Raw genomic sequence first — 21647 nt, forward strand, 5'->3', positions numbered from 1 at the left:
TTTTAAGAGCATAATATTTAAGACTTTATTTCAATCTTATTTGAAATGGGTAGAGACAGAGAGAGAGAGAGATTTTCATCTGCTTGCCCACTCCTCAAATGTCTGCAGTAGTCTGGGCTCACCAAAGTAAGGGTCCTGGAACTCAATCAAAGGTGCCAGGGACCGAATTACTTTCGTCATCATCTGCTGCTTCCAGTGCTGTGCGTTAGTTGGAAACTAAAATGAAAGTGGAGGCAGAATTCAGACCCAGGCACCCTGACGTGGGATATGGGCATCCAAGTGGTGACTCAACTGCTCTGCCAAATACCTGTCTCTAGGTACATTTCTAAAATGTTTGAAAAAAGAAAGAATAAAAGAAAAAAAGTTTAATTCTTAGTCACCAAGTAGGCATGTCTCCATTCATGTTGTTGCAACTCAAGGACTGAAGCAAAATGGAAAGAAAGGGTATGTTTTTGTGTAAGGAATTTCAGGATTTTTTAAAAAAATAGATTAATTTTTTATCACAATGTGAATTGTAAAATCAACACCAAGTGCGATTTTACAACATGCGGTTAATAATAAATTTTTGTCCCAGCAGAATGAATTATCCAATTTTCTCTGTTTGAAACACCTCTTCACATGTCTTCGTGGTTAGACATGTTCCTTTGGCCATGGAATTTAGCTCTGGATTAGAGATCATGAATATGAATCTAGTGGACTATGGTTGGATCGTTTTGGCTTCTAAACTTACAGAGTGTGGATACAAGGCCTATTGCAATAGCCAGTTTTCAGAGGAAGACAGACTGAGAACAACACCATAATAGAAGGCAGTGTTCAGGGTCTCTAAGAGATATGAGGTTGGAATCTTGATATCATGGTAAACATCCAAATCAAACTGCCTGAAGCTTCTCCATCCTTTGGGTTCTAAGTCTCATGAGTTAAACATTCATGTTATTGTTTACATCAATTCAGATACAGTCCTTTTTTTTTTTTTTTTTTTGACAGACAGAGTTAGTGAGAGAGAGAGAGACAGAGAGAAAGGTCTTCCTTCTATTGGTTCACCCCACAAATGGCTGCTATGGCCGGCTCACTGTGCTGATCCGAAGCCAGGAGCCAGGTGCTTCTCTTGGTCTCCCATGCGGGTGCAGGGCCCAAGGACTTGGGCCATCCTCCACTGCCTTCCTGGGCCACAGCAGAGAGCTGGAATGGAAGAGGAGCAACTGGGACAGAATCTGGCGCCCCAACTGGAACTAGAACCTGGGGTGCCGGCACCGCAGGTGGAGGATTAACCTAGTGAGCTGCAGCGCTGGCCCAGATACAGTTTTTATAAGTCGTCACTATGATGGTCCCAACCAACACATGTTTGGAAATGGCAATTTTATTTTTGCATACTTGCCAATGTCTGACTCTGAGATAAACACATGGAGTTAGAGAGTTATAAATTCCGTCAATCTATTTTCTCCTCTTTCCTCCTGCTTTGGTTCAATTCAATTTCCCCCTTCTTTAAGCTAGTCCAATTTTATTTTTGACTTTGAAAATAACCATTTCCTTTCTGCTTACATGATCTTGTGATTATACTTTCCTTAGGGCAGTTATCACTTTGTCTTCTGGTTGGTTGTTTATAAGATGGTCTATGCAATAATCTAAGTGCCTGAAACAGAATTCTTTGCATAGGATGTGCTCAACAAATATGAGGGGGCTTTAAAAAGTTAGTGGAAACTTTGCATTGTCCTTTCAGAGAACAATTTTTGTTTTATGACGGGAGCGAGTGGAGTCTCCTGTCTGTTGGTTCACTCCCCAAATGCTTGTGATGGCCAGAACTAAGCTGAGCCAAAGCTGGGATCCAGGAACTCCATCCAGGTGTCCTGTGTTGGTGGCAGGAACCCAGTTATTTAAACTGTCACCACTGCTTCCCAGTGAGCAATAAGCTGGAGAAGGAGCCAGATCTAGATATCAAACCCAGGTACTCCAAAATAGGGTGCAGGCATCTTCAGCACTGGGCTCAATTCCTGCCACAGTACACTATCTATAAATCCCATTTTTCCAAGACCATTTGGAAGTCCCTCCACCCTGTATATGTATGCATTTCATTTATTCCTTCTTAGACATTGTACCCAAAGCATGGGAATTAAAGATGAATATCTCAGTCTTGACTTTTAAAGAAATACAGACTAGGGATGTAATATTTTTTGATTGCACTTTTCTATTAGTTTGTATGTTATTAGTTTCTGCACTTAAAAGTAAATGAAACACATCTGGGATAATCAACTGTTTACTGATTTATAAATTATATAAGTTTACTACTCTGCTAACATACATTCATATTATAAAATGTAAACTAGACAATGGATGAGCTAATTATGCATAAATCAAAGATCTCCTGTTCTACTGATGCTTCCTGATACATTGCCTTGCAGTGCCCTGGATCCCACACCCACTCTGAAGACCTTTGTCTCAATGACTCAGAGATCAGTGGGAGATGGTTTAGGAGTTCCAGGTAAGACCTGGCCAGGAGGAGAGGGAGCAACCGCTCTGATCCAGAGGCTCCCTGGGAACGGTGGTAAGAACTGGGCACGGACTGCTCAAATGGCCCTGTGGCTTTACAGAGGGGGAAAGGCTTGTGTTCCCTCCAGAAAAATACCACATTTTCCCTTCTCCCAGAATGACCCATGGAAAGCAGGCTTCCTGTGGAGACTAAAGGAGAATGTCCTCTGGTGAGAGTTAATCCTGTTGCTTCTGCAGCGTTCTGCTTGCATGATTCTTCACAATTCCGGCTGCAAAATGCGTGCGGAATGCCACACTGCCCAAACAAGGCCTTCTCTAACTTACCCTTCAGTTCGTGCTCAGCATCCATATTAAACTCGGAGGACTTGACTTTAACGTTGACGCCAAGTGGACTTTATGGGCTCTCTGACTCGCAATGTCTCCACCCAGGCAGAACTAAGGGGGTTCAGTCTTTATTTCATTTGCTATATGCCCACTGAATATGTTTAAAAGGGAAGAATCAATGAACTAGAAGGCATTATCTCACGTATTTTTCTTCCTTACAAAAGCTTGATGATATATGTGTTATCACATTTTACAAAAATGATAATCAAGACCATGAGAATTTGATAACTTTTCCCAAGGTCAGTTAATAGACTGAAGAGTCAGGACTGAAACCAGAGTTCTCTGGCTTGACTTTTTTATTCTTCCCACTACATTGCATTGTTCTATCTCATTAACGATAGGAGTAATTGGAATAAAGTGGGAGATTCTACCATATTTGTAAGTAGGTAGCAGGTACATAGAAATGAAACAGTGTCAGAGGTTGAGAGGCACTAAGAAATAACATTCTTCTCATTGCAGCAGTGTTATTGTTCTTGCTTGTAGTATGTGTATGTATTTCACCAGGAGGGTGGAGCCTAGATTACAGAGTCCTCCTTCTACATCCGAGTTTCTTTTTTACCATTTGATGTGCCTTATCTGATATTTTATGAAGTAGATGAGACAGTGCTTTATAATTATCACGTTTTAGCATTTTATAACATCTCAGAATTTAGTTAATGCCTGTGCATGCGTTAATTCTTCTCATATTTACCCCAGAAGCATTCTTGCTCCACTTTACAGATGAGGTCATAGATAGACTCATGACTGGGTCATGACTGGGAACAAAATCTTAAGCCCACAGGACTCTGCTGAATTCAGTCTGATTTTCTGTCCTCATCCAAGAGCACCTAACATTAGACTTAGTTTTTTTTGCAAAGGATTTTATTTTTTGACTTATGCAAGAGGTGAGGAGACAAACACAGAGAGTACCCATCTTCTGGTTCACTTCTGAGAAGCCCATGACAAAGGGGGGTGGGCCAGACCAGCTTAAGGAGCCAGGAACTCAATTCTGGTCCCTCACATGGGCCATCACTGATGTTTACCAAGGTCTGCAATACCAAGAAGGTAGAGCCAGGAACTGGAGCTGGGTTTCAAACCCAGATGCTCTGATATGGAACCTGGGCATTTTAACTGTTATGCTAAAGTCCGCTCCAATTTGTAGCTTTTTGTTTGGTGTAAATGCTTTATTTTAGCTTCACACTTTATTTCCACCAACTCATACATGAAGAAGATGGAGACACAGTGATTCAAACTGACTTACTCCTTGTCACATGGAGAGTCGCTATTGAGCCTGCCTCCTAATTTAATCAGGAGAGCAAAAGGGGATGGAGTTATCTGTTGGTGAGGCTTTTACTTACTCAATCTCCAATTGTAAACAGTCACTTGTGTTAAAACAGAGATGTGAAACCATAATAAATTGTAAAAGTGTTAGTGAAGTGTAACAAGTGGAGATGAAGGATGGATAATGATAAAAGCCATGGCCTCCCGGGTTCTAGTCCCGGTCGGGGCGTCAGATTCTGTCCCGGTTGCTCCCCTTCCAGGCCAGCTCTCTGCTATGGCCTGGGAGTGCAGTGGAGAATGGCCCAAGTGCTTGGGCCCTGCACCCCATGGGAGACCAGGAGAGGCACCTGGCTCCTGGCTTCATATCAGCGCGGTGTGTTGGCCACAGCGCGCTGGCCGCGGCGGCCATTGGAGAGTGAACCAACAGCAAAGGAAGACTTTTCTCTCTGTCTCTCTCTCACTGTCCACTCTGCCTGTCAAAAAAAATTTTTAAAAAGCCATGGCCTGACTCACAGGGGTGACCTGAGCTCTCCTTCTATGACACTGATGTTAATAACAACAATAGACCCATACTGGGGCCTCAGTCTGTTTCCTGTGTTGTATCACTAAGTGCTCACAAAATCCTATGAAGTAGGCTGATAATCAAAAGGTTATCATTATTCTAATTTTACAGAAAGAAAGATCTAGTTGTGTTAAAACTCCATAGGGTCTATCTGACCTTTGGTTCCAGACCCTCTAACCATAGTTCAAACCCTACAACGTTCCTGGGAAGTTTTAAGATTTCTTCCCTTTTAAGGTATTCTTGGTGACAGATGCATGTGGAGGTTTAGTTCACCTTAGGATGAAAGGATGATCTTTCTTCACAGAAAATCCTCATACCATTATTTTTAAAATATTTCGGGTGTGTGTGTGGTGGGGGGAGGGGGCAGATGGTGGTGCTGTGGCATGGCGGATTAAGCTGCTGCCTAGGACACGGGCATCCTATGTGGGCACCCGTTTGTGTCTCTGCTCTGCTTCTGATGCAACTCCCTACTAATAGCCTGGGAGAGGCATCAAAAGATGTACCAAGTGTGTGAGCCCCTAACACCCCCATGGGAGACCCGGTTGAAGCTCCTGGCTCCTGACTTCAGCCTTGGCCATTCTCAACCATTGCAGCCATCTGGGGAGTGAACTAATGCATGAAAGATCTCACTGTCTCTCCCTCCCTCTCTGTAACTCTGACTTTCAAAATTAAAAAAAATTAAAAATGTTTCTTGGGGAATGGGCATTTGGTGCAGTGGTTAAAATACTGCATGGGAGACCCAAATCTCAACTGGAGTGCCTGGATTTGAGTGTGGCTCTACTCATGATTCTACCTTCCTGCTAATGTGCACCCTGGGAGGTAGCAGATGATGGTTCAAGTATTTGGGTTTCTGATACCCGTGTGGAGACTCAGACTGGGCTCCAGGCTCTGCTTCAGCCTGGCCCACCCTTTGCTAATGCGGGCTGCTGGGGAGGAAACTGTGGATGGCAGATCTCTGTCTGTGTGTCTCTCTGCCTTTCAAATAAATGAAATAATTAAATAATAAAAATTTTTTTCTTCAGTGATTCAAGACTCAAAATCCAATAAACTTTAATGTTCTTTGAGGGGGTAATGTCCTTCTCAAAGAATCTATAAGATAATGACAGTATCTTTTGTGTTGCTTCTCCTCCAGTCAAAATGGAAATGGAAAAATTTTTATTGAGTGCTAAGATTGGATGTGTGTCACAGAGCACATAATTAGTTCCGTAATTGTGATATGAACCGAGAGCCTGAGTGTGCCAATGCCACATAAGCAAAACAATGAAGAACTCAAGAAAAGTCCAGGATTTAAGCCTCATGTATCTGAACCCAAGCCTGTGCATGCCCCTTCCACACAGCATTCTCAATCCCCAGTTGAGCACCAGTTTTTTTTTTTTCAATCAATTTCAGCAAACGCTGAGCACCAGTTGTATGTGGGAAAGAAACTAACAAGACACAGAGATGACAAAGTCAGGACTGAGTTAATTATGGAAACCTTGTGACCACGGGGAGGAAGTCAAGTGTGACACACAATGTAAGAGCTGTCTCAACACCTGAGTAGATGTGTGCAAAGAACTAACATATTTTGAGAGGAGGACACAGCATGGGATGGGCTAGGAAAGGCATTGAAGAGTAAGTAGCCATTGAACTACGAAGATGAAGGAGAACAGAGCTGGAACACCCAATGACAGTGCAAAGAAGGAACCATAAAGAGGATCCTGTGAGTTCTAACACCAGCAGTGATAGTCACAGTGGTGACTCAAACATTTACTTTACCGGGTTGGGTTGAGTTGGTTACAGAGATCTTTAGTCTCATCACTTCTCCCTCATGCAGCTCCCTCTGCGGCTGTTGATGTATCTGCCAGACCCACTAGATCCTTTCTTCTTGTCTGAATGTTCAGCTATTTGGGAAACAATACAGGTCAACAGATAGAGATCACGTATGGCATTCATATTGCAGATAGTGGGACTTACCTGAAAGTAGGAGCAAAATGTACCTGGAAAGTGAACTCCTCATTTACACAGACTTCCACAACTATGATAGTTACTCTGCCAGGGTAGACTTCCCTAAGATGGGATGGGCAGGGGCCGCCCAGTTACAATTCACTGCCTGACAGGGCAGGAGGACCACACTGTGTACAGCTTGGTCTCCAGAGGAAAGTGGACAGAGATGAGCTGAGCATCCCAGCTTATTCTAGAAAATTTAACTGTTGATGGAAGTCACTAAACCTCCTTCATAGAAAGTTCTGAAAATGGCTTGAGCTTGAAATCGATTGGTTCCCTTCCTGTGTATGCGTTGGGGCTGGGTGGGGTCTTTCTTTGCTCTCACAGGACGTATGATTCTCTGCATGAGGACTAAGTCTCAGATAGTATCAAACATTTTGGGGTTCAGCTAAGATGAAGGGCAGATCATTCTAAATCAACTAAATGGTCAGATTGGTGCAACTATCAAAACTCATGCCTTATTCCAAGTTATAATTCCTCCTCTGCCCCAAATCATGTTGATTTTAGGCCTGGAAGCCTGGGTGGTACAGTGGCAGAGGTGCCTTTTCTCTTTTCCATCCAGTTTGTACACTATCCCCTGATCTCTGGGCAAGATCTCTGAGCACTCTGATGTTGAGTGTAGGATTGGTAGGTGTTGGGGAGAAAGGGATAATGTAAAAGGACTCACATGAGAGGGAAATGTGGGCTAAGTGTTGGTTGGTGCTGCCATGACCTAGCCTCTCTGTCCTTCATCTCTCAAGGGGTCCCTTCTGAAAATATATTTTGGATAGATATGTTGAGTCTTCAAGCTTGAGGTTGGTATCAACAATACACTGAACACAGATGATGCCACATCTCCAGATGTTCCTTGAAGCGTTTCCTACTGCCCACTGGGCTTCCAACTATCCACCACACATAAACTCCAGGCTGACTTCCAACACTGGGGCCAGGTAGAATCTTCTGGGTAACACTGCTTCATCCATCTCCTTCCTCTGCCAGAGTATCTGAGGTGGACAACCCTAGATACAATTCTCACAACCATGATCTCCCCAGGTAAGGTCACATGCTGCTCAACTCCCATAGCACACAAGTCTACCAATCTAAGTGTCTCACTAATGCTCCTTACACTTGGTTTGAGGTAAGGAAAATATCCCCCTCTTCTCCTTATATGTTTGGAGAACTCACCATGGCTGGGTAATTATACACAGACATTCCCTGAAAAGCAATCCTTACTCACCCATCCTTTACTCAAACTATTTAATCCTTTTAAGTGGGTAATGGACAATCTCAGCTGTACAATTTTTAGTAAAAGACCAAGTCTTTAACTGATGTGGCTGATTGGCACCTATTGTTATGATCTTCAGAAATTCCTCTGATGAGGAGACAGAGGGGTGTTCCATTTATCAGCTTCTCATGCTGACATTTATTGAGGGCTTACTACTTGCCAAACACTGTGCCATCTTTGATTATTTTATTTAATCTCTGGAACAACCTGTCAGGTAGAGAATATTATACTGATGAAGCAATTGACAATAATTCAAGTTAGCTTAGTTATGAGCATTGACACTGGATGTAAATCCAGGCAGTTTGATAAATTCCAAATGGTTAATCACTGCCTTGAACTTCTTTCCTCACAGATACAACAGGGTTGGGAGTCATGCCAAGATCAACTTCTTGGAGGAAACACAGGCTTCTTTCTTGCCAATGTTGAGAACACTGCTTGATTGCAAAGAGCACAGTGGATCCAGGGGGAGCACAATGATGAGAAAATGGATGGTTGCCCCTAGAAACCAAAGAATGAGGCAGGATGTAGAGAAAGGGTATAGACTTTGATTTTCAATGGTCCTGGGCTAGTGTCTGACCTTTGTCTGCTAGGGGTTTGACCTTATGTGAATTATTTCACTAATCTGAGTGTTAAAGTTCATAAAGTAAGCAATATACACAAAGTTAACTTAAAAGCTATTTAGATAAATCTAAAGGGCAAGTTTATGTTGGTGCAAAAATTTTTGAAATTCATGTACACTGTTTTCATAACATGTTATGAACTTTTTGAAGATCTTTGTGTGTGTGTGTGTGAGTGTGTATGTATCATGGGGCTTATCTGAGAAATAAATGAAATGTTGTACATCCCATAAAATAATTTTAATGTTACATAATTGAGGGCTGCAATTCTTATCATAGTAATGATAATAGCTAGCATTTATGAGGCAGTTACTATACCATAAGCCAGGTAATGGTCTAAGCATTTTATATGTATTTACTTGTTTAAATTTTACTATCTAAAATGAGATGAAAGTATTAGTACTGTCTCCTTTTACATAAAGAAGATATACTGAGGCATGGATGACTAATAGTTTTCTGGATGTCAACACAGCTAGTGAGTGGCAAGTGGAACGTGAGCACAGGTGACTGTCACAGAACTGCTAGGGTACCACTCAGGTCAGCATGAATCTTTTCAGCATGGTACATGGTAATGCACCACTCTAACCATTTTATGCAACTATTTAGGAAAAAGGATTCAGAATATCTCAATATTATCAGGGTATATTTGAGGAATAAATATTTCTTAAATGAATTATTGACTAAGATGCTGTATGACCAGTTAATTATCCGTTGCCCAGTTGGTTGAATACAGTATTTGAAAATCATTTTGTGGACACAAAGAATTCATCTTGCCCTTTACTTTGAAACATAGAGGAAACAAACAAAAATAGGTAGAAATATCCTGTGATTTTGCAGATACTCCGTTTGTTCTTCGTCATGTTTGCAGTCTGTTTATCTGGAGCATGCTTGGTTTAAGATACAGCATAAATGGTTTGGGAAACAGAAATAGATTTCACTTTATTATGCCTTTACCAACAAAACCCAATCTGCTTGCAATGATTTAATCAGCAACAGTGAAGTGTTCACAGGAAACCTACATAAATCAAAAACTTCCAATGCATATTTACTTGTGACTTTTCCAGTGACCTGTCACCAGATGGGTTAGCCTTCTGTAACTGTATTTATGTATATAACAAATCCTGAGCAGCCACAACATCGGAACAGATTCTCTTTTTTTTCCCAGCCTGATAATTACTAGCATTTTAGTTGACTTGTGTATTCTCTGTATTTGGAAAAAGTATTTTATTTTAAATGTGGAGACATGATTTTTTTAGATGACTGTTTATCTACAATCCCTACATGCTTACTCCTTTTTTCCTTTTCTTCCTAAATCAGTTAGATTTTTATGGTTTCAAGCAAGGTACAACTTAGATTAATTTGAGTAAAATAAGAACAAATGAAATAAAAGAAAGTAAGAAAGGCTATATTTGATGGATTCGGTGGATTTAGTGTAGCCCTTTGAATGCAGAGAAAAGGTGAATCATAGCTTTTCCATCAGAAGCTTTCTCACCGTTTTTCTAGTCTCCCGATACCCAATCAAAGCTGCTTCTAAGTTCCATTGTCTATAAGAATTAGCCATTATTGTGTAATGAACCCCTGGAAATCTCAGTGGCTTAAAACAGAAGACACTGCTTAGCTGAGTTTGCAGTTTGGCTGGGAAGATCTTCTTGTCTAGACCAGGTTTTGCATGTGTCCATGCAGACACGGTCAGTCGCTGCTCAGCTGAGGACTGGCTTCATGGATTGTACGTGTCCTCACACACTTCCGGGACCTTGCCTTGTGTGAAAAGGAAGACTGAGCCCCACCTGGTGTTCCATCCTCAGAGGAATGTCTGGAGTTTGTTTAAATGGAGCGGGAGGAGGTTCTAGGAAATCTTCACAAGGGAGAGAGGCCACCTGACTCCTAGGTTCAGACCAGGCCATTGCGTATTTTGGTCAAGGTATGCGCCATAGACACCCCTAATTCAAAGTGGGGAGTTGAGAAATGGCCTTTATTAACCACAAAGCCGCATTGGGAAGGGGTGCATCATGGCTATTTTTGCACACAATCACCCCTAATTCAAAGTGGGGAGTTGAGAAATAGCCTTTATTAACCACAAAGCCACATTGGGAAGAGGTGCATCATGGCTATTTTTGCACACAATCTCCTATAGGCAGGAACTGCAACTCCCAAAGGATCTCAGAAACAAGAGAACAAATGGACACAGTATTCATGATATCGTACTGGGATGAGTTGACTTCACTTGTCTTCATCTCTCTGCCATTCTACTTGAGACTCAATACTCACCGTCTCTGGAATTAAGGTGGGTCCAAAAGCATTTTGATAGACAGCCTCACCAAGATGCCTGGAGAGTGGGATGGTGAGTCTTGGAGAAGTGCCGAAGTCTTATCAAAACCAGAAGGAGAAATGGGTAAAGGAAGATAAAAGACGGGATTTTGCACTTCGCATTTCAATGTCTGAGTCTATTGGGAGGTGGAGTTGTACACCATTCAGCTCTGGAATATTATTGAGCTGGTTTTGATTAGATCTTCTTATCTGAGTTTGTTGAGGCCTCTACTTGGAGTGCTCTTTGTTGACGATAAGCTAAACCACGATGAATAGCAGGTGACTACTGAGGGAAAAGGAAGCATTCTCAGCAGGGACTGATGGTGAGAAATAAATACTCCTCACTTCCATCATCTGCATGTTGTGAAAGAAACTCAAGGAGGTAAGTCTATGTTTTTTACTATACATTTGGCCTGTGCATTAGTAAAATGCCTTACGTGGATGACATATTTGGAAGGAATAAGTGGGGATGCTCGCCTGAGATAACTCTGTATTTTAGTTGTTCAGGTCCAACACCGATTGAGCTTGAGTGAGTAGGTATACTTGATTCCAGAAGCTGTATTTACCAATCCACTCTATCAGCTTACCTAAGGAGTTGTCTTCCAATTTGGCTTCTATCTGTACTCAGTATCTTCTGTGGCTTCCATATTTGTTCTGTCCTTTAATTTCCTTACTTATTCACAATTCAAATGGGCAAGGATTATATTTTGTAGGCCCTTTTGGAAATCTGACAAGAGTGAAGCAATGTGTGTACAAAATCACCAGAAAAAAAATTTTTTGGAGCGTTTGGGAAGCTCTGGTTCATATAAATGGGCTGGACATGTGGGGTGGAGTTTTATGGTGAGATAGCTGGGCATATGAGAGTCTGATAATGTAAAATTCATATATCACATGAAACACTATGGACCTTTTGCTGAAGGCGTTATATGAGAACAAACAAATTACTGTTTCATCCCTGGAATAAACATTAAGGGCATGTCAGTATTTTGGAAAACGCACATAGGCACCATTGTAGAGAATGTCCAGCCACAGCCTCAAGCACAACACAATGGAGCCATGTTATGTGGATCACCTTGAGATTCAAGTGTGTACCTTCAACAGGACACTAACAAGCAGGTGAAGCCAAATGACCAAGAAAAAGAGATAAAGGGAGGTTTTCGAACAATGTGGATTACTTCACTGTCCAATCTGACAAATTAGTATGTTGGTGTTAGTTTGGCCCTAAGTAATAGACACAAAAGCACAGTCTGCTCAAAATCAATTTCAATCTGAAATTGTTGATCTTTAAATCTAGAGGGATCCAAGGATTTGGGCCATCTTCTACTGCTTTCCCAGGCCATAGCTGAGAGCTGGATTGGAAGTGGAGCAGCCGGGACTGGAACCAGAACCCATATAGGATGCCGGCACTGCAGGCGATGGTTTTACCCTCTATGTCACAGCACCAGGCCCCATATTTCAGTTTTCAATAAGGTATTTTCAGATCAAAACTAGCTCGGCTAGTTGTGTTAAGTATCTCATATGTATGTGTTATATGCCAGACTTGAGAAAGGAGTAGTTGTCCTCCACTCTATCTACTTGCTTTCTCTTCCAATTAGATTAGTTGTCTTGTTACTGGTTTACTGTGACATCAGGAAGTTCACATTAGAGTTATATTCCAGTGCAGCTCATTATTAATTATGTCAGTTCTCTGCTAAAAAGTTGTCATTCCACAAGGGTGTAAGAGCATGAAATAAGAACACAGTGTCTAAGAATTATATGAAAAATGCTAACATCACTAGCCATCAGGGAAATGGAAGTTTTTATTTATTCATTTATTTGACAGGTAGAGTTACAGACAGTGAGAGGGAGAGACAGAGACAAAGATCTTCCTTCCGTTGGTTCACTTCCCAGATGGCCACAACAGCCGGAGGTGCACCGATCTGAAACAGGAGCCAGGTGCTTCCTCCAGGTCTGCCATGCGGGTGCAAGGACCCAAGCACTTGGGCCATCTTCTACTGCTTTTCAGGCTGTAGCAGAGAGCTGGCTTGGAAGAGGGATAGCTGGGACTAGAACTGGCGTCCATATGGGATGCCAGCGCTGCAGGCAGAGGATTAACCTACTGTGCCACAGAGCCAGCCCCAGGGAAATGGAAGTTAAAACCTCAAAGAAATATCACCTCACCCTAGTTAGAATGGCCACTATAAAAAGACAGAGCATAACAAATTCTGATGAGGATGTGCATACAATGTTGGTAGGAATGTAAATCATTATAACCACTATAGAAATCAATATGAGAGTTCTTTAGAAATCTGGAAACGGAACTGCTGTATGATCTAGCAATCCCACTTCTGGGTATATGTCCAGAAGACATGAAATCATTGTTGAATCAAAGAGACACCTACTCTACCATGTTTATTGCAACACTATTTACATTAGCCAGCTTACAGGACCAAACAACATGCCTACCATCAGATGAATAGATAAGAAAAAATGGTGTATATGCACAATAAAATGCACATAGAAATAATAAAATCCTGTATTTTGCTCCAAAATAGATGAAACTGGATGATACCATGTTAAGCTAGACACAGAAAAACAAATGTCACATGTTCTGCCTATGTGGAAGTTAAAAAATCAAACTGAATACAGAATAGCAGTTATTACACATTGAGGGAAGTAGGGGAGATAGAGGGAGTTTGGATAATGGGCACCAAATCAAAGTTAGATCAAAGGAATAAATTCCCAGCTTTCCACAGCATACTGGGGTGACTGCAGTTTGAAATAACTATTATATATTTAATGAACAGACAGGAAGAAAGGAGTTCTAAGGCTCCAATCATAAAGTAATGTCACAGAAGCAGAAATGTTGATTACCCTGATTGGATCAGTACACATTTTTATATGTGTATCAAAATGTCACACTGTAGTACATAAGGATGTATAATTCTTGTTCATGATTTTGTTTCAAAAGAGGTCCAGGTTGTCTTTGCACCAATATTCTATGATTTTTTTTGTGGGCATGTCCCTTGTGCCCAGTCTTGCACCTAGTGCTTGAGGATACTAGGTAGAAGAGCCTAGACTCAACTAAGAATCACCAGACTTGCTCTAAACTACTTCCATCCTTGCCCCTGTTTATGCTGGTACTTACACTACTGTTGCCATCTCTCTGCTAAATCCTGTAGTTTCATTAGGTCACCAATCACCCCTTGTAGTTAAACTCCCAACACCTCTGCTTTCAGAGCAGAAGTTGGCAAACTATGTTCCGTAGGTCGGCCTGCCGTTTTATGGTTTTGTTACAAACATAGCCATGGCCATCACTTACTGTAGCTTGCATGCTTCAGCAGTAGACTTGAGTCATCGTGACACAGACCTTACAGTACACACGCTGGGAATGGGAATGCTTACTATCTGCTCATTGACAGGAAAAGTTTGTTGACTCCAATGTAGAAGGTTAACCACATAGCACTTTGCTTTTATCCAACCTAATAATAACCAGTGGCTGTTAACAACAGTCACCACTGATTGAGTGGTTGGGTTAAGAATGTGGGGAACAGGAAGATTCCTCTTTTACAACATTCAGTGTTGACATCATTATCCGAGGAGTAGATGTAAGTTTTCACTTGTAAGCATGCTTCAGAAAGTTTGTGGAAATTTTATTTACTTTGATGTAAAACATTTTTGAAATCCATGCATACAGGGGATCCTCAAAACATTCATGGAAAATGCACCTTCTGAAAACACTACACATGAATTTCAGACATTTTTGCATCAAAATAAACTTATCTTTTAGTTCCAATTTCCATCATTTTTATAAAGTACTCTCACAAGGAAACAAGTGCCTAGAGTGGTTAAGGAAACTAACTTTCAGCAGTTGTAAGTAGCAGAGGTGGAACCTGAACACTTTCTGGTGCTGAAGTCTACACTCTCACCTGCTTTCCACCTCATGGTGTGTGTTTCTTCCTACCTGGGCTGGATTTTAACCACTTTGTACAGGGCTTAACATGGTATCTTGTATGGCATATTATTGTCCTGTGGAGTCATTGCAATAATTTATGGTTACATTTGTGGGGAAATTAGGCACAGGAGGCAATTCAAAGATGGCGCCCAAAGGAAGTAAGGTGGGCGGTATCCAAAGTTGTCTACCACCAAAGCTGATTGCCTGCGCAGCATCAGGGGAGGTGATGACAACTGATGACGAGTGTACAGACATGTGGCTGGTCCTGTAGAAAACTGCCCCGTAAAATGACCTTTTAAGTAATTGGTTGGTCTTTATGCCCTGCCCCAGTAATCCTGCGGTCTTGTGATTTAAAAGGCTTTGCTACGCATGCAATAAACCGAGTTCTTGCTTGTTTGACTTGACTCCCCACTGCAGCTGCATCTGACTGTGTCCAGGATTGGGAGGCTGGGGAACGGGCGAGCGGCGCACTTACCTTTCTTCAGACCCAGTCCATCCTCGTTCAGGTGGACTAAGTCCCTGCAACATTCATGCATTAAGAAGAAAGAAGGCATGGAGGAGAACATTTACATATTTCTTGATGCTTGGAGCATAGTCATGGGTATAGGTGTTCTTGCTATCGTCTTATTAGAATCTAAGTTCCTTGAGGGCAGAGATATATAGCTTCATTGAAGCAACCAAAAAAAAAAAAAAAAAAAAAAAAAAAAGACCTGGGCTTACGGAATGATTTGAACTTGAATCTTAGGAGGTAAATTTTCTAGTCATGCTTCAGCTGCAAATTAAACTTCATTGGAGCAAGATACATCTCTCTCTAGACCTATTTATTAGTTTATATGTCAAGAGAATTTGGTTTGTTGATAGTTAAGGTTTTAAAACAAAATCCGTGCAAATGTAAGAATTTGTGAGTACACTCCTTTTTGTGTATGTCTTATATAGAATAATGAAGTCTAAGTAAGACAAAGGCAGGAAAGGAAGAAAGATAACTTTTAAGCAGTGCTTGCTATGTGTAGGCACAGGTCTGGATGCCTGCATGAGATCCTGTGAGGAAGGTGAAGGTGTAGTTATTATTATAATACAAGTGTTCTTCAAATCATTTCTGGAAAAATAGAAGGATAAGCTTATTCTGATGCAAAACATCTTGAAATCCATGCATAGCTTTTTTTTTTTTTTTTTGACAGGCAGAGTGGACACATGCATAGCTTTTTTATAACAGGCATTTCCCATAAATTTTTTGAAAACCCCTCATAATTTAAGTGGAGATTGAGAATGGTTAACAAAGTTTCCTAATCAAGCCCCAAATGAGGATTCCATCAGGAAGTCTAACCCAGGTCATATGCATGACCACGCGTGTGCTCTTCCCTCTACTTCACAGTGTTATACTGTGTCATTCCGCATTTGGCACTAAATGAAGGCTAAAGTTCATTCTTTTAGTTGCAGTTTAAGGCGACTGATCTCAAAGTGCTGAGAAAGTTAAAAGTATAGCCCAAGCATAAAGCATCATTAAAATGAGACTTCAATTTTCACATCGTGTGAATCACAAGCTGCCTGATTTCTGTTGTAGTAAGTGATACATCTTATCAGTGCTCTTAAACATAAAACTTTTGATTTTATTGTTGCCACCACCAGCCTCTGAGTGTGAGTCTTCACGATTTGTGGCTGACAATTAGAACAAGCCATTAGAAACACTGCTCAATCTTTTAAAAAAAATTAAAACTTTCCCCAAACAGTCTTCAGATACATCAAAGCTGATCATGCCACTCAGAAATTAGAGAAAAAACTCAATGCTTCATTTAGCATCTATTTTACTTTCCTGAAAATGGCTGCATCAGTCATGTTTTCTGCAATATAATGAAATATCTGAGAGAGACTCCTGGTGAAGAAAAAAGATTTATTTAGTTCACAGTTTGCGGTGCATAAAGTCCAAAAAGCATGGCCAGGCTATTGTGAGGCCTGCATGGTGGCAGTGTGTCGGGGTTGGGGTGGGGGGAGAAACCCCATCTCAAGGAAGGAAGCTGCAGAGGCTGGGTGAGGCCAGGCTCGGGCTTTTCTCACAATCCTCTCCTGAAAAGTCTCTCTGGGACACCAGTAGTTTTTTCTGAATGCAGAGCCCCCAGTGCCTTCAAGGACCTCCCACTTGGCCCCACCTCTTAAAGGCCCCACAGCATCTCCCAGTGCCACATCCCTGGAGACTAAGCTCCCAGCACATAAACCTTTGGAGGAGATAAACATCATCTAAACCCCAGCAACAATGCAGTCTACACAAGTGTGTGTACTCATTACATGAGAGGGCTTTTGGAAAATGTGCATTATTAAAAAGACAATTATGCATGTTTATGCACTAAAACATCATTTATTTCTATTTTGCATGAACTTTGTGAAACACACGTACATACAGACACGAATTTATAGTGTTACACATTCTTTTCAAGTTTGCTGTAAAAACTTAGACACAAACATTTTGTCACAATAATAGTTCATTTATAAATATTTAAAAATTTCCACTCTTATATACTACATCAATTAATCCTTTCACACTAGCCTGTGAAACAGGAATACTGATCTGTATTTTACAACCGAGTTACGGAGGCTCAGGAAAGTTAAAAGGCTTGCCAGCCATAACTAACCTTTGCTGACACAATTATGTCCAGGCGCACTTCCAAATATTTTACTTCTGTCAGCTCATTGTGTCTTCATGAGAAGTACACCCAGACTAGAATCCAGGCTCTTCAAACCCAATTTCAGGGTCTTCCTTCACACCCTGCCACATTTCTGGGGGTGGTGATGGCATCTCATTTTCCTCTTGGTTTGCTGTTTATGGGATTGGTCAATTTGCCTGCTATTTTGTCTTATAATCAAAAACAATGTATAAAAGAAAAAGCATGACCAATGATTGCATGGTGCCTCACAGTTCAGAAATCAACATTGCTGGAAATGTTTCATGTTTTGTTTTACTTTATAATAAAACCAGTAGATAATCACCACTTTTTCTTTTAAAAATTATTCTTTTAAGAAATGTTCACTAATGTATTCTCATTAACTTGAAAGACAGCAAGAGAAGAGAGAGAGAGAGACAGAGAGATAGAGACAGAGAAAGAGAGAGAGACAGAGAGGCTTTCCATCTGCAGATTCACTCCCCAAATGCCCATAAAAGCCAGGGTTGTGCTAGACGAAAGCTGGGATCTGAAACTCAGTTTGGGTTTGGTTTCCCATGTAGGTGGCAGGTGCCCAACTACTTGAGATACCACCGTCTATCTTCCAGGGTGCACACTAGCAGGAAGCTAGAATGGAATTGGATGCAGAGTCAGCACTCCATCCTGGCACTCTGATATGGGATGTGGACATCTGAAATAGTGGTTTAATCCAGTGTTTCACAATGCCCACCCTGAGATGATTTTCTTTATACTTAAAATTTACAAACAACTTCAAAGGATTAGGAAGGTGCCAGCAGAAAAGCTTCTATACCCTTAGTACTAGTCCAAGTCTTCTTCCTCTTTTTACTGCTCTATTTCTGTCCATCCTTTTGAAACAAGCAATACCTGGTCCTTACTTTAGTGTGATTCACACATTTTCAGAAGCTGATTACGATTGCTGTTAAATATAAGAGTGGGAATAAGAGAGGGAAGAGATGTGCAATTCGGGACATGCTCAAGCTGACTTACCTCAAACGGTAGAGTTAGAAACATACCAGGGGATTCCAATTCAATCCCATCAAGGTGGCATGTACCAATGCCATCTCACTAGTCCCAGTGATCAATTTCTGTTCACAATTGATCATAATGATAGGACTAAGAACCAAAGGGATCATATAAACAAGACTAGTGTCTGCAAATACTAGCTGATAGAATAAAAAAGGGAAAGAACAATTCAACATGGGAAGTGAGATACACAGCAGACCCATAGAATGGCAGATGTCCTAAACAGCATTCTGGCCTCAGAATCAGCCCTTAAGGCATGCGGATCTGGCTGAAAAGCCCATGAGAGTATTTCAGGCATGGAAAGCCAAGACACTCTGGGGAAAAAAAAAAAAAAACCAAACCTAAATGAAAGATCTGCGCGAATGAGATCCCAGTGGAAAGAACGGGTCATCAAAGAAGGAGGTACCTTTCTCTGAAGGGAGGAGAGAACTTCCACTTTGACTATGACCTTGTCTAAATATGATCAGAGTCGGTGAACTCAGGGGGCTTCCATAGCCTTGGCAGCTCATGACAAGAGCCTAGGGTGATTACTGATGCCATAAACAAGAGTGTCAATTTGTAAAGGCAACAACAGGAGTCACTGTGCACTTACTCCTCATGTAGGATCTTTGTCCTTAGTGTGCTGTACATTGAGATTTAATGCTATAACTAGTACTCAAACAGTATTTTTCACTTTATGTTTCTGTGTGGGAGCAAACTGTTGAAATCTTTACTTAATGTATGCTAAACTGATCTTCTGTATATAAAGAGAATTGAAAATGAATCTTGATGTGAATGGAAGGGGAGAGGGAGTGGGAAAGGGGAGGGTTGCAGGTGGGAGGGATGTTATGGGGGGGAAGCCATTGTAATCCATAAGCTGTACTTTGGAAATTTATATTCATTAAATAAAAGTTAAAAAAAATAAAATGTATTATGTTAAGGAGGAAAAAAAAAGAAGGTGATTACACAAAACAGAAGATTCCAGTGACACCAAACAGAGTGACTGTTTCACCTACTACCTCTGCTTGTCTTTCATAAGCAGTTCACTCAGCTTTCCAGGGCTGAAATTGGGAAGATTAAATTTTATGATGATGGCAATTTCCCTCTGGGGGGTTGCAGTTCACTTCATGTATAATGAAATCTGCTTTAACCACTACAAGTATAACTGCATGGCCATGCCTCAACTCCAGGAGTCTCTGGTTACAACATCTATCTACCTGGGGTTTTCTTTTTTTGATTTTCATTTTTAAACATTCATTTGTGAGGCAAGGAGACAAAGAGAGAAAGAGACAGAGAGAAAGTGAGCGAGAGCACTCACATCCAGTTTCTCACTGTCCAAAAGTCCACCACATCTGGAGCCAGGAGCCAGGAGCCAGGAATGCAATCCCAGTCTCCCACAGGGGCGGCAGGGACCCAATCACTTGGACCATCACCTGCTGCCTCTCAGAGTCTGCATCAGGAGGAAGCTGGAGTCAGGAGTTGAAGTTGGGTACTCTGATGTGGGACATGACCTTTGCTAATCTACACAGTCACTCCCACCTTTGTACTCTAAATTTCTGATTCATATTTTACATAGAGGATGCTTTGATAAAGCAAAACCCACACACTGCTGCCCTTCCAGGAAACTATTTAAAATACAAGGGTACTTCAGACAATTTGTGGGATAATAGAATTAAATTATTTTGGTTTTAAAAAGTTGAAACATATGCATAGTTTTTCATAATATACATTTTCAATGGACTTTTTGAAAACTCCTTATTTGCATGGATTTTTAATTTCCAAATTTTCTTGCTCCAAAAGAAGCATCTTTTAATTCCGTTTTGCAGTGAACTTTTTGAAGTACTCTCATACAGCAACCTCCAATACTTTATTCCTAAACAGATGCTGGGCAGTGCATCAGTGGATGGACAGGGCTAAGCGTTGACTTTTATTCTCTCAGTAGCTGTGAACATTTGGTGGACAATGTGCCTACATTCATAAACCATCGGCCCAACAGAGTAATTCATTCCTTTCTTTAATATTCAGATTTCCCCACTTAGGTTCCCAGAGAGGCCTTGGCATGCAGTCCCCTGTCAAGTGCAGGAGTTAGTTCTCTGGAACAATATTGCTCTGCCTTTGTGGCCACATGATTTATGCATTACCTTTGACGTGAAGTCTATTCTCTGAGATTTTTCCTCGATAACCTCCCTGAAGCTGGCATGAATTATCTTGTTAAAAATTTAGGAAATGTCACAGCTTTATGCAGTTTCTTAAGAACTCTGACCCTATTTAAAACTAATATGAAATAAATTTTTATTTCTAGATTCGCTGTATTGAATATAAAAATTCACTGTGGCAGTGCTGTAACTTTTATGCTAAGCCTTATCTTAAGGTTGTGTGCCCACAGGCGAGACACACGAGTCCACGGACTATATCCTCATTCATGTGTATCTGTCTAGTACTGGACAGGCTCTATCTAGCCAGATTGCCTTAGGACTAAGTTTTGGATCAGCCTCCAACCACTAATTGACCTTGGGCACACGTGTTAATCTCTTTGAGCTTACTTTCTTCATCTGTGATAAAGGGCTGAGGGGTTGGAACTGTAGTGCAGCTGTTTAAAGCCCCAATCTGCAGCCCGGGCATCCCATATGGCCACCTGCTTGAGTCCTGGCTGCTCCACTTCAGATCCAGACCCCTGCACTGGGCCTGGGAAAGCAGCAGAGGATGGACCAGATCCTCGGGCCTCTGTACCCATGTGGGAGACCCTGACTTCCGATTGGCTCAGCTCCCGCCAATTCACTGGCCACAGTGAATTTTGTTATTCAAATGGTGAACCTAGAAATAAAAAATATTTCATAATAGTTTTAAATAGGGTCAGAGTTCTTAGGTTCTAAATGTGGCCATTTGGAGAGTGAACCAGCAGATGGAAGATCTCTCTCTATCTCTACCTCTTTCTATAATTCTGACTTTCAAATACATAAAATAAAGTTAAAAAAAACTGAAAGAATAAAGGCTATCAAGGACACTTTTCTTAAATATCTTGGAGGCAGATTGAAGACAACCAACCATGTTAATTTTATGTTAAGGGCAGATCATAGTCTCCAACTTAAAGTCATTGTATAACATGGAAATTATTATTAGACATGAGGTTTACAGAAAGTCTGCTGAACTAATCCTGAGTAGAACTGGAAAATTCATA

The sequence above is a fragment of the Oryctolagus cuniculus genome, chromosome 2 (assembly GCF_051225735.1).
Source record: "Oryctolagus cuniculus isolate XC-2025 breed Fujian yellow rabbit chromosome 2, ASM5122573v1, whole genome shotgun sequence".
Taxonomy (NCBI): domain Eukaryota; kingdom Metazoa; phylum Chordata; class Mammalia; order Lagomorpha; family Leporidae; genus Oryctolagus; species Oryctolagus cuniculus.